Raw genomic sequence first — 8,078 nt, forward strand, 5'->3', positions numbered from 1 at the left:
ATGAAATGATAGGACTGGATGTCATGATCTTCGTTTTCTGAATGCTGAGCTTTAAGCCAACCTTTTCACTCTCCACTTTCACCTTAATCAAGAGGCTTTTGAGTTCCTCTTCACTTTCTGCCATAAGGGTGGTGTCATCTGCATATCTGAGGTTATTGATATTTCTCCCCGCAATCTTGATTCCAGCTTGTGTTTCTTCCAGTCCAGCGTTTCTCATGATGTACTCTGAGTGGTTCTGGCTTAGTCTCTCATGAGGCTGCATGGCCACATATCAGCTTGGGCTGCAGTTATCTGAAGGCTTATTGGAGGGCTGGAAGATCCACCACAGAGATGACTCACTCAGATGCTTTTGGCAGAAGGCTTCAGGTTTTTTTCACACAGACCTCTTCACTGGACTGATTGAGGGTCCTTATCACACTCCTCAGTTAAAGTTCTGGTGGCAGGAGTGAAGAGGAGACTAGCTTCTGAACAGTCACATGTAGTCTCACGGGGCAGAGGCTCCTGCATCCTCTGAGGTGAGGAAGGAGCATTAGGCTTCATTTGAGAAGAATCTTTTTTTCTTTTTTATTGTTTTCCTTCTTGCTCAAAGTTTGCTGCATGTTCAAATGACTCTCTGGGCAATTTTCTTCCACGTGATGGCTCAGCATTCCAAATTGCTTTAATCTTAGGTATCTTTATCTCAACAAACGATAACCTTAAAACAAAGAAGAGGGGGAAAAAAGCAAGGAGAATTGAACACCTAATCTTAAATATTTTCCACCCGGAAGCAGCACATGTAATTTTCAACCACATTTCAGTGGCTAACATAAGAGCTGGAGCTAAGCCTACCTTCAAGGAGGTAGATAAACATAATCCTTTTATATAAATAAATATGATGTCTAGGAAAAGAAGGAGAGCCAGAAGTGCTGGTGACTCTAGTAATGCTTACTATTGTATCTTACATGAGCATAAAAACACTTCAAAGATCTGTATCGAAGAATGGGGGTAGAGGTCAGAGAAGAGGTGGAACTTGGGTCCTCAATGAGCACCAACAACCCTGTGCAGTGTGCTGTGTTTTGTGCATGGAGACGAATCCCATCCACTCAAGAATCCCAATGTATTCTGCATACATTAAAGATACCTCTATCCAAGTGGAAATGTCAAATAAGCAGCTAAATCCGGTCAGAGGACTGGTCTGGGCTGGAGCTATAATTTGAGAGATTAAAATATATCTACCTACAGTTGGATATGAGAAGTCCACGAGAGTGGTGTAGGCATGAGAGTGTCTACATAAGGAAGATTTAGAGAGGATAACTGAGAGACAGTCATGGATAGAATCCTGCTGACAGTGAAAATTAAAGGGGGGTCTGGAAAGGAGACTAAAACCTTTACAAAGTATGCACATTTCTGCTCTTAGCAAAGCAAATGCTTCCACTTTCATGATGGAGCCCCATCCCTTCTGTAGCTCGATTCCTCTGTTTACTGAATCCATTCTGTTAGCTCTTAAACATGCTTCAGTGAGATCTCCCCTCTGATAAAACAAGGCCTCCTCTCTAGCCACTGTCATCACAAACCTCTAGGCAAATGGCTCTCCTTTCAGTCTCCCAACATTCCAAGTTCTGCGGTGCCTTTGCACTTACTGTTCCCTCTGCCTGGAGGCTTCCTCCCAGGGTCTTCTAAAGATTAACTCTTTGGCAACTTTTATGTTTCAGCTTAAATGGCATCTTCTCAAAGAGGCCTTCTTTGTCCATACTATGTAAAGCAGCTCTCCCTGTGCCATAGGTGCTTGTCTTAGTTTTTGGGCTGCTGTCACAAAAACTCCAAAAACTCAGTAACTTGTAAACAACACACATTCATTTCTCACAGTTCTGGAGACCGGAAAGTCAAAGATCATGACTCCGGCAGAGTCAGTGTCTGGTGAGGGCTCACTTCCCGGCTCACAGAAGGTGCCTTTTCACTGTGTCATTACATGGGGGAAGGGGCAAAGGGATCTCTTTAAGGAGTGATTACTTCCTCCTAAAATATCATATTTTCAGCAATTTTAAGATGCTATGTTGATAGGAGAGTTGTTAAGAATATGATGAGGGACTTCTCTGGTGGTTCAGTGGCTTAAGACTCCATGGTCCTGATGCAGGGGTTGGGGGAAAGGAGGCTTCAGTTCCTGGGCAGGAAACTAGATCCTGCAATTAAGAGTTCACAGGCTGCAAGAAACATCCAGTGTGCCACAACTAATACCAGACACAGCCAAATACATAAATAAAAGGAATATTAAAAATAATATGATGAAAATAATATTTGAGCAAGTGGTCTGAAAGGCAGATTGCAATGCAAAGCAGAGAAGTGAGTCAAAGTGGGCACGTTTATCAGAGCTTGCTGTCCTATTCATCTAAATAGTGGGGCTCACTTGCCCAAGCCTGGGGCCTGATATCTCTGATGAATGTTCTCACCTGGCTGCACCCTTAAGACAGAGCCTTATCTAGCTATATATCATAGTGCTTAGAACAGTGTCAAATGCATAGCAGGTGCTAGGTAATTACTGGATAAATGCTAACAGCTGCAATCAAATATTGCAGCTGGCTTTCTTAGACCAGCGCCGAAAACCACCCAAAGATCTTGACATGAGGAATTTCACTGGTAACCTGCGTGGGGGCATTTGCAATTGGGTGTTGGCAAAATGGTCTGATTGCAGGGAGGGCATAGAAAGAGAGGAGAGGAAGGGGAGCCAGGGAGACTGCTCTTCCTAGAATTGTGGCTGCAAAGGGAAGAAAGGAGAGGATAGCGGTTACAAGATGCTAAATGAAAAGAGAATTATCTTTCAAATGGTCGAGATTTGATACACTGCATCAGAATCTCCTGGAGTCTGGCAATCAAAAACCAGAACACATTTTGACCTGTAACTGTTTTGGACAACTGCTTTAATAATTATTATGGATCAAATGCTTAGTTTTGGGGCCACAGTATATGCACATTGCCTTATTACCACACTTCTTATTATTACACTTTTCTCTTTCCATAGGACTTCCAAACTTGATGGAAGACAGAATGTATGTGAGACTTTATTTACCTGTGACTAGTGCCATCTAGTGGAGAAGGCGATGGCACCCCACTCCAGTACTCTTGCCTGGAAAATCCCATGGATGGAGGAGCCTGGTGGGCTGCAGTCTATGGGGTGGCAAAGAGTCAGACGTGACCGAACGACTTCACTTTCACTTTTCACTTTCATGCATTGGAGAAGGAAATGGCAACCCACTCCAGTGTTCTTGCCTGGAGAATCCCAGGGACGTTGGAGCCTGGTGGGCTGCCGTCTATGGGGTCGCACAGAGTCGGACACTACTGAAGCGACTTAGCAGCAGCAGCAGTAGCAGCAATGCCATCTAGTGGACATCATCTCTGAAACAGCTTTGAGTTCAGGATTTTTATCTACCTGGCAAAGGTGGTGATGAAGATCTGGATAACATTCACTACATGCTTATTATTTATTAGTTGGAAACAGCCAACACCATTTTACAGACTATGTAGACTGAGACTGCTCAGGAAATAAATTTCAGGGTCCATGTGTTAATACATTGGGAGGTGAGTGGATGGTGGTGGTGGATTTAGCACCTGGGAGATGACTGATAGGTTCCCAGGAAGCAGCTAAGCTACCCCTGGGGCAATACAAAGAGACTAAAGATATGTCCTGCACTGGACACTGGGCAGACAGCATTCATTCTGAATTCCTCTGGTGCTCTAAGCACGAACACAGGGGGCCAGGCCATCACTTTTATTGTCTTTCATTGCAAGAGATAAACAAACACAATAAATGGGATAGCTGAAGTAGGGCAAAGACTGGCACTTTCCCTCCCACCATATCCAATTAGAAAGCTCAGATTCCACCCTGACCATCTGGACTCTCTTTTTCCTGATGAAGGAAGAGTATATATTTCTCTAGACTCTTAGTGAGAAGTTCAGTAAACTTCTCAACTCTGAAGTCTAAAGTCCAGAGTTTCACCTAAATATTATCTAAATAAAATATCATCTAAATACAAAAATGGTATTTGTAGATAGGATGAAATGTAGATAGGAATACATTCATTTCATAAATGAAAATGTAGATAGGATTCATCCTGAGGCAGAATTCCTCTCCAGCAGTAAAACCAAACAAGTGCTCCCAAAATATAGTTGTGGGACAGGCATAGGAGAGACACTTCCATTCTAAGAGGGAGAAATAGTTAAGAAGGAAGAATCAGTTCAGTTCAGTTGCTCAGTTGTGTCCAACTCTTTGTGACCCCATGAACCGCAGTACACCAGGCCTCCCTGTCCATCACCAACTCCTGGAGTTCACTCAGACTCACGTCCATCGAGTCGGTGATGCCATTCAGCCATCTCATCCTCTGTCGTCCCCTTCTCCTCCTGCTCTTAATCTTTCCCAGCATCAGGGTCTTTTCAAATGAGTCAGCTCTCCGCATCAGGTGGCCAAAGTATTGGAGTTTCAGCTTCAACATCAGTCCCTCCAATGAACACCCAGGACTGACCTCCTTTAGTTTGGACTGGTTGGATCTCCTTGCAGTCCAAGGGACTCTCAAGAGTCTTCTCCAACGCCACAGTTCAAAAGCATCAATTCTTTGGCGCTCAGCTTTCTTCACAGTCCAACTCTCACATCCATACATGACTGCTGGAAAACCCATAGCCTTGACTAGATGGACCTTTGTTGGCAAAGTAATGTCTCTGTTTTTGAATATGCTATCTAGGTTGGTCATAGCTTTCCTTCCAAGGAGCAAGTATCTTTTAATTTCATGGCTGAAATCACCATCTGCAGTGATTTTGGAGCCCAGAAAAATAAAGTCAGTCACTGTTTCCACTGTTTCCCCATCTATTTGCCATGAAGTGATGGGACTGGATGCCATGATCTTAGTTTTCTGAATGTTGAGCTTTAAGCCAACTTTTTCACTCTCCTCTTTCACTTTCATCAAGAGGCTCTTTAGTTCTTCTTCACTTTCTGCAATAAGGGTGGTGTCACCTGCATATCTGAGGTTATTGATATTTCTCCCAGCAATCTTGATTCCAGCTGTGCTTCCTCCAGCCCAGTGTTTCTCCAGGAAGGATCAGTTCAGTTTAGTCACTCAGTCATGTCCGACTCTTTGCAACCCCATGAATTACAGCATGCCAGGCCTCCCTGTCCATCACCAACTCCCGGAGTTCACTGAAACTCACGCCCATTGAGTTGGTGATGACATCCAGCCATCTTATCCTCTGTCATCCCCTTCTCTTCCTGCCCCCAATCCCTCCCAGCATCAGAGTCTTTTCCAATGAGTCAACTCTTCACATGAGGTGGCCAAAGTACTGGAGTTTCAGCTTTAGCATCATTCATTCCAAAGAACACCCAGGACTCAAGCAGGTCCAAAACTCCACAAGGCAAATTCCATTTGTCCTGGGTCTTCGTTGTGACATGCAGAATTCTTAGTTTTAGCATGTGGGATCTAGTTCCCCTACCAGGTTCCATCTGGATTGAGAGCACAGAGTCTTAGCCACTGTGAACCTGGGTCCCCTGCATTGAGAGCCCCTAGTCTTAGCCATTGCATCACCAGGGAATTCCCTCCATTAGATCTTATGGCTGTTTGGTTTGATGCTCTTGCCCTCCAGCCCCACAGCTCAGTGGGACAGCCCTGCCCTCATGGCTCTCTGGGAGGGACCTGTCTATGCAGCTCTGCTGAGCAGCAGTCCTGCCCTTTGAAACCAAGATGGAGGCGGCCTTGCTGCCTTCTTCAGCCTTGCCTTGGGTTCACTGGATCTGTGATGGGCGTGGCAGCCTTGAGAATCTGTGTAGTCACCTAAGGGGTCCATCTTGCTTCTTGAAGGATAGTTTCATGGTCCCACCCTTTGAAATCCAAGTCCAACAACCTTCCTTCATTCCATCCCATCTTCTCTATTCATTCACTTCAAACTGGCAGTCTCTGTCATATAATCCCATCTTTCTGCCTGCTTTCTGTTGAGATGGCCGACTCAGTCCCTGATTCTACCAGATGGTTGTTCAGCCATAGCCTTAGTGAACAAGCCTCTTCAGAACAAGCTTTTTCATTTTTTGCAATATGAATAGGCTGAAGATTTTCCAAATCTTCAAGTTCTGGCTCCTTTTTTTGCTTAACAATTCCTTCTTCAATTCAGTTCTTTCCTTTTGCATTTTACTATACGCAGTCAGGAAGAACCAAGCTGTCCCTTCAATAGTTTGCTTAGAAATCTCCTTAGCTAAACGACAGTTGCACCTTCCATGAAGCACTACAGTGCAGCCAGGTTCTTTACCATTTGATAAAGAGGACTGCCTTTTCCTGTAAGCGTGTTTCTGCAATAACATTCTACATTTCTTCTTAATGTCTGTATGCCTAGTACACATCTCAAAACTCTGCCAGCCTCTTCCAATCACCCATTTTCAAAACTTTAGGTATTTGTGACAGCAGCACCCCACTCACTGGTACCAAACTCAATCTTAGTCAGCTTGGGCCACCATAGCAGGATATCATAGATGGGGTGGCTTAAACAATAGAAAGTTATTTCTTCACAGTTCTGGAGCCTAGATCTCTAAGGTCTCTGAGGGTGCCAGCATGGTTGGATTCTGCTGAGAGATCTCTAGCTCACTGCCTTCTTGCAGTCTGCTTACATGGCCTTTCCTTGGGGTGTGCACATGAATAGAGAGAGAACAAATTCTCAGCTGTCTCTTCACTCATTTACTCAGTCATATCTAACTCTTTGCGGCCCCATGGACTGTAGCCTGCTAGGCTCCTCTTCCCATGGAATTTTCTAGGCAAGAATACTGGATTGAAGTGCCAACTCCTGTTCCAGAGGATCTTCCCAACCCAGGGACTGACATCTCTTGCATTGGTGAGTGGATTATTTCTGACAAGGGCACTAATCCCATTATCAGGGTCCCAACTTCATGACCTCATCTAATCCTAATTACTTTCCAAAGGCCCCATCACATTGGGGTTTAGGGCTTCAATATATGAATTTTGAGAAGATGGAAACAGTCCATAGTACCAGGTATTTAATTTCTTTTGTGTACATTTATTTTTATTGCAAATGAGTCTTTCCAGAGCGTTTCCAACTTTTTATTACCTAGTATTTCAAACACCAGAAAAACTGAAATACAGTAGTACACCACACCTAGATTCATTAATTGCCTCATCTGCCTTATCTTCATGACTTTATGCCTATTAGCTATATATTTTTATCTACATGACTTTATGCCTATTAGCTATATATTTTTATCTACATGGCTTTATGCCTATTAGCTATATATTTTTATCTACGTGACTTTATGCCGATTAGCCATATATTTTGTTTAAAGTATCTTGCTGACATGATATTCAACCTCCAACTATGACAGCATGCATCTTCTAATCAGAATACCATTATTGCTCTGAAGAAATTAATTCCCTTACGTCATCTTCCAGCCGATCCATATTAAAACTTCCCTAATATCTTTTATAGCTGTTTTCTAGAGTTTGGATCCAATGAAGCTGCAAGAATTGCATTTAGTTATTATAGTTCCTTAGTCTTATAAATCTAGAAAAGTCCTATCCCTTTTTTCCCCATGACACTGACTTTCTCAAGAGACTGAGGTGTGATAATGGCATTGTGACTTTATTACCTCTTAGGGATTTGTACAGAAATATTGACCAATAGGGGAAACGCTGTTACAAAAATACAGTGCATAATTAATAGACCTCAGATTTAAACTTCTTACCTGAGTGGAATCAGGTTTATCAACTGCAGTAGTTAACATACTGTGATATGGTGATAATACTAAAGAACACTGTATGTTCATAATTCTAGAACTCTGCCTAAATTTACCATAGTTTTCAACTTACGGTCATTAATGATTCAGCTCACCAAACTATATGGATGACAAATTTTTTAAAATTCCAACTAAAACTTTTCCAACAATACAAAGGGAGAAGGCAATGGCACCCCACTCCAGTACTCTTGCCTGGTGGCTGCAGTCCATGGGGTCGCTAAAAGTCGGACACGACTGAGCGACTTCACTTTCACTTTTCACTTTCACGCATTGGAGGAGGAAACGCAACCCACTCCAGTGTTCTTGCCTGGAGAATCCCAGGGACGGG

Source organism: Bison bison, unplaced genomic scaffold (genome assembly GCF_000754665.1).
Source record: "Bison bison bison isolate TAMUID 2011002044 unplaced genomic scaffold, Bison_UMD1.0 scf7180017864162, whole genome shotgun sequence".
NCBI classification, from domain to species: domain Eukaryota; kingdom Metazoa; phylum Chordata; class Mammalia; order Artiodactyla; family Bovidae; genus Bison; species Bison bison.